The sequence below is a fragment of the Mustela nigripes genome, chromosome 1, assembly GCF_022355385.1.
Source record: "Mustela nigripes isolate SB6536 chromosome 1, MUSNIG.SB6536, whole genome shotgun sequence".
Lineage (NCBI taxonomy): Eukaryota > Metazoa > Chordata > Mammalia > Carnivora > Mustelidae > Mustela > Mustela nigripes.
The window spans coordinates 29,655,156-29,661,525 of record NC_081557.1 but is presented as its reverse complement, the minus strand read 5'-3'; the positions used below and the strand labels follow the sequence as shown (position 1 = coordinate 29,661,525).

The 6,370-nt window shown below is 32.1% G+C and overlaps 1 pseudogene; it reads right to left on the bottom strand.

Moving 5' to 3' along the window:
* Positions 1 to 866: 866 nt before the first annotated feature.
* On the bottom strand, positions 867 to 1,024 carry LOC132008521 (U2 spliceosomal RNA; annotated as a pseudogene).
* Between the last annotated feature and the right edge of the window lie 5,346 nt (positions 1,025 to 6,370).

Below are 6,370 nucleotides of genomic sequence, written 5' to 3'. Positions count from 1 at the left end.
TGTTTTAGGGATTCCTTCAGTCCTCTTGTCTTTGCATGCTTCCCTTTCTTCTGCATTGTCTGTCTGGCTTCTTTCTTCAAAGAACTGGCTTTTTGTTGTTGTTTTTTTTCCCCCAGAAAATATCTGAATTATGGCTCAAAATGTTCATCACTTTAGTTCTTTTTATAGAGATGTTCAATGGCCATCTCTGGAGAGAGGTACTCTGTGGGTTATTGGGTCAGTTCCCCCAACACACCCCCTCCATTAATTGCTATGATGAATGGGGGTGGGATCATGTGGCAAAAACTCATGGAGGCTCATCTCTGTGTGGAGTATGTAATTTCTAGAAAAGGGTTAATGGTTCCTGGATTTAAGGCAAAACATGTATTATGAACATTTTTTTCCTTCAGTTCTGAGCATAAAGCTCAGGACAAAGGTCATGCTAAGGAAATCATTTTGAATAGCTAACTCTTTAGAGCAATAACTAATTTCTCATCTATCATTCTTTATTTGTGGAAGCATATTTTGCCCAACCACATTCATTTACTGAGGAACGATAAATAGTAATCAGTCCATTTAATGAACTCTTACTCCATGCCAAAATCTATCTTAAATACTTACATGTAATTAATAGAACGATATATTAAGTACTTACATGTAATTAATAGAACGGTTGTTTTATTGAATGTCTCATTTCTTGGGCACTATTCTAAGAACTGAAGAAGATTGAGATACATGAAACATTTCATTTCATTTGAGGTCAATATTCACAAAAGGTGGTAAAGGGTGCTGTGGGAAAGTAGAGTCGGGTAATTTGTCTCACTTGGTGTTCACAGTAGCCCTATTAGACAGTGTTGCAGAAGAGTTTCCTGACATTTAGCATTATTAACTTATTTAACAAGTGTCCCAGAAGGGTGGGACAGAGCCTAAATTAGAAGTCCAAGCATTTCTGATACAGAAATCCTTGCTTTATTACAATGTGCAGATATTAAACTGATAAGAACAGATACTACACTTGATCTTAGCCAAAAGGCCGAGAAGCGATACAATGTGCAGATATTAAAACCTGGAAGTTACCTCTATGAAAAAAAAATCAAACAAATGGTTATTTGTGGCACAAAGGCTGGAACTCAGTTTTGCTGACTGGGAATCACCCTCTTTCTCCTACTGTACATTTCCTCTACAGAAGTAGAGGAAAAGCACAAAAAAAAGTGGGTTCCGCTTTCTCATGAATTAAATTACCAGGAAGTGCCAAATTAATTTAGCTTTGTTACCAGCAGTGACATAACACTTCATCTCCACATTATTCTCTAGATTTACTTTTCTCAGAGAAAATCAGTTTCTTGTAAAGTGGTGCTGACACAGTTGGGATATTTTGAATTTTACTAATATAGAGATGTTTCAAGGAAGAAAAATTTGATGTCTTGTGTTTAAAAAATGAGATTGATTTCAGTACCACTAAACAAATAAAGAAATGTCTTTGCTTTAAAAACCCTTGAATTTGTATGTCTTTTACAATAAGATTGTTGCATTAACTTCTGCATTTTTTCATTGCTGAAGGTAATCTCAAAATCAAATGATTGTCTATGGATTGACATATGAATCTTAGTGTCTGTGAAACAATTGTTAATTAGATGATATATGCCTTATATAATTTTACAATTTTATACTTTTTCTGTTTATTTTATGCATAAATGTATTTTGTTATAAATTTTAAAGATTACTTATCTTAAATCACTTTATAAACCTTGGTAAAAAACTACTAATAACAGCTAAAATTTTTGAGAAGTTACCACACATTTAGTATACCTCGATAAAACAAAAGGTAACAGGACATTCTCAGCTAGCATTCTGACAGGATACACATCTGTTTCAAAATATGATTGAATTTATCTGTTCAAAATAAGTTTACTTTTTAATAATAAAAATGAGAAACTGTAGAGATCATTTTTTTTAATGGTTCATAATTTCTCAGTGCATTTTGCTTCCTGCCTGGATTGATGTAATTTATCCCACATTCCCAAAGTTTACTATGAGAGATTAATTAATATTCAAATAATTTGAAGTATAATAATAAAAAGCAATAAGCCGTATTTGGAGCTCTTACTATTGCAATTTTTTTCTCATTTTAACTTGAGTATTGAGATTATCTTAATATGTTGTCTTTTTAAATTGGGAAATTTTTAATGGGGAATGAAATCTGGATATAGTATGATCAAGAAACTCATATGCCTTCAGTTCTAACATTAAATAAATTAATGGGGATTACCACTTCATATTTTCGTATGGCATTACAGAAAGATTGATATAATGTAGAGGCATTAAAAATAATCAAACATTGAAAACAAATGAAAGTAATCTAAACTTTTTCTCATGCAAGTTTACTATAATCTGTTTACTATATTTACTGTATTATTTTTCCCAGATAACATTTTTATATCTGGACTGAATTCATAAGTGAATTAGATGTGAAATAGTAACTTTTTGAAGGTTAATGATTGACTTTCTTATTTTTTTATATAGCTTTGAACTACATGCTCTGCAAAATGTATTTGTAAATATCACTAAGCAAGTTAAATGAACTCTGCTGGGAATGGATGAGAGTAATTAAACATGCAGCCAGTGAAATTGCTTGGACTGAAAAATCTAGCTTTGGCACTGCAAATTTGGGCAAGTTACTAACCTCTCAGCAGTTAGTTCCTTCATCTATGAGGTTGGGGTAATAATATTGCAGTCTTCGTGGTTTTCTGCTGGTTAATTTGATAGTAGGGATTCAATGTTATAATAGCCAACAGTGTTCATAAATTTTATTTATTGCCATGATTATACATCCCCCAGCACTCATATCTCTCTATAGTTTGGTTTTCTATGTTCATTGTTGCATCTTTCTTCACTCCTTTCAAGAGATGCAAGCTATGGTCCTTTATGAGAAATCTCCAAAACCAGAAGGCAAGTTGTAGAGGTAGTAGTGAATGACTTAATCAGCTCACTCACTGTAGTTTCTCTTATATTTTTTGATACAACTCGTTACAGTATCAGTTTTACAAGCTTTAAGTGAGATTTTAATTAGCCACTGTGCGAATTCATATGACATAAATAATAGCAATAACCAAAATGTTGATAAAAATCATGGCAACTTTGTGCAGAAAGACAAATTATGTGACATACTTTATATTTGCATACATTATTTCATTAATTGAATGAGGTCTGAACTGTAATTATCCCTATTTTATAGAAGAGAAAACTGCACTTTGATTAGTGTGACAGAGTAAGAAACAGTTTTGAAACTTGAAATTATTTGCTGAAACCAAATCACTTTCTCCTTTGCCTTATTGGTATAAGCACATTTCAGAAGTTAGACTTTCATAAGTTGCCCAAAATCATTTTTATGTGTTTTAGATAAAAATACCAGACATCATGTTTTTTTCATCTTTTTTCTCCAAAAAGAATTCAATATTAAAATTCATATCTGCCATGAAAAGAGAGAGAAAGATCTGCAAGCAAAACACAGTATCTTTGTAGTAAAATGTGAAGTATTTAATTCCTTTTTATTTAAAACATGATTCGTTTTTAGAAAATACTCCTTGTTTTAGTCAATTCTTTAAAAACAATGGAATTTTAAAACATGATAGTCATACTAAGAAATGATGTCTGAATCCAATTCTCTAGAACCCTAAATCTTAAGAACATAAAATAGTGTATGATGTATATTTCATACTGAAAGAATTTTTATTTTAGTTAATTTATTTGAGTGATTATCAAATATTAAAAAGCTAAACCCTTTTCATGTTAAGTTTGCATTTTGTTTTTACTTCAAACTTGTGCAGAAATCTGAGATTATTTTCATACAAATTCAAGTGTTTTCCACGTGATTATGAAGATGGATTTTTAGATTAACTCAAAGCTCCTGAATTCTATTTAAATGGAAATGTGCTAACATATTTTAGCTTTATAGAAATAGACTTTTAGAACTATAATTTCTGGATCTTTTTCATTCTTATAAGTTCTGAATTGGCATTTCTTTTATAGATGTTTCAATTTGGCCTAATTATATCATTTGGTCATAAGAATTATATAAGTATTCTTCAATTTGTTATAATCATTTTATATTGACAGTTATGTACATAGTGTTCCTTCGTGTATTTCATGCAGTGTGATTTAGGTTTATGCAAATGACAATAGTTTTTAAAAAATAAACAACTTTTCATTCATAATTCTGTTACAGGGCTAGATGGACTATGCCAGTAGCAAACTATAACTCCCACCCCAAATAGCAAAAATTGAATAAAACAGATAAATTATTTTATGGGTATAATGGTTAGATGCTGAAGAAATAGAAACTGGGGAGACTGTGGTGGCAAGAGTCTTAAGAAGGTAGACTTAATTCTATAACCATTTTTCCCCAGGGGAATTTGCCAATTCTTCTAATTCCAAGTGGTTGAGATTGTATTTTGCACTTGTTTGGGGATGTTGAAAGGGTCAGAGGAAAAAAGCATTGCTTTTTGAAGACTTTGGCCTTGGTGCATATCTGGGTTTCCACTCATGAAATTTGCTGAAATCTGGGTTATATTGTATGGAAACTAAAAAATTAGACATAATTCTACTAACATGCTGAATAGAATTTCAGCAATCTACAAAGATAGAATTAAGAGGTTGGAGCCTGTTATAGGAAGGAGGTTTATAGACTAACTGGACTGTCACTTCTATATTTTAGATAACGAGGCACAAATCAGTGGTAAACTGATGCTCCAGTACTGTGAACTGTCCTGGTCCCATCACATTCCTGAATTGATGCTCATAATCTTGCACCACTCTATTAGCCTAGTGGAGAGAATTGCAAACGCTCTCAGGAGGAGTATAGTATCTGTAGCCTTTGTTATTGTTTTATGCACTATTTCTGGTGTTCAAAATCATTCTATGTGACAAAACACAGGAGAACATAAATGGAAGCCAACATTAAAAACAAACAACAAAACAACTGCAAATGATATAAGTTTAGGTGATGGGTGGCAAGGCATTTAACATAAATTTGGCCATAGATACAAAAAGAAGTAAATATATTAAAAGATGAAGAATCAAAATCTCAAATAAGCAATAAAATGCAAATTCTAGAATGAGAAGATGCATCATATGACATGAAGACAGTCTTTGTTGACAGAATAAATAACAGCGCAAAGCAGAAAAAAGGGAATTAAAGAATTACCATACGAAATGCCAAACTGAAGCACAGAGATAAATTATAAAGGAAAACATAAAAATGAGCTTGAGAGATATATAAAAGTGTGAAGACCTAATTAATGTGTAAATGGAGTCCCCTCATAAGACAGAAGGAAAAGAGAGCAGTAATAATTCTTGAGGAGATAATGACTGAACATTTTTTCTGGAAGCTCTGTGAAGTTCAAGACCAACAAATATAAAGACTATAACACATAAGTGTATCACAGAAGATTGTTGAGAAATCAAGATAAACAATTCGTAAGGGTAATCAGGGTGGGAATTGGGGTGGGGTAATTAACAACTTGGACTTAACAACTGGCATATGGAGTAGGGGCTATCAGTCTCATGGAACTGAGCTGTTAGCTTGTGGGAGTGATGCTATGTCCAGGAAGATAGTGTCTGAATTAATTTAAATTGTAGAAAACCCGGTTAGTGCCACAGAGAATTGCTTGGTGTAGGAAAAAAACCCTACAACCTGGTTTCAGAAGTGCCAAATATGGTATTAGTGTAAGAATAAAGGAAAAACAGGAGGAAGAACTGAATGTTTTCTACACAAATAGTAATGTCTTCTGTGTGTGTGTGTGTGTGTGTATGTGTTTTAAGATTTCATTTTTAAGTAATCTCTGCACTCAGTGTGGGGCTCAAGCACACAACCTCAAGATCAAGAGTTGCATGCTGTCCAGCTGAGCCAGCCAGGAGCCCTGTCTTATGTGTTTTAAATGCATGTGTATCTATTATATATGTTAACAATAATGAAAAATGGAAGCAAGGCAAATAATGTCAAAATGTTTTAGTTTTTTGGCATCACCAGTAAAAAAAGTAAAAATTTCTATTGGATTTAATAAGCAAAAGATTCATGTTGTAATAATCTTTAAGGCCACTAATATAAAATTGAACAGATTTTAGAGCAAACAAATTAATAGGGGGGAACTTTGATAATTCAGAAGGAGGCAGAGGTAATAAAAATTAACCTAAAAGGTAATAAAAATTAACATAGTTTTGTCTAGTATAAGCAAAAGTTGATAGTTGTGAACCCAGCTTTATCTGTAATTATATTACATGTAAATGGACTATATATACCAGTTGAAAGTTAATATAAACAAGTGTATGCTGATTACGAAAGACATATCGTAACTATAAGTTGTAATGTTTAACTTAGAGCATCATGGGTTTG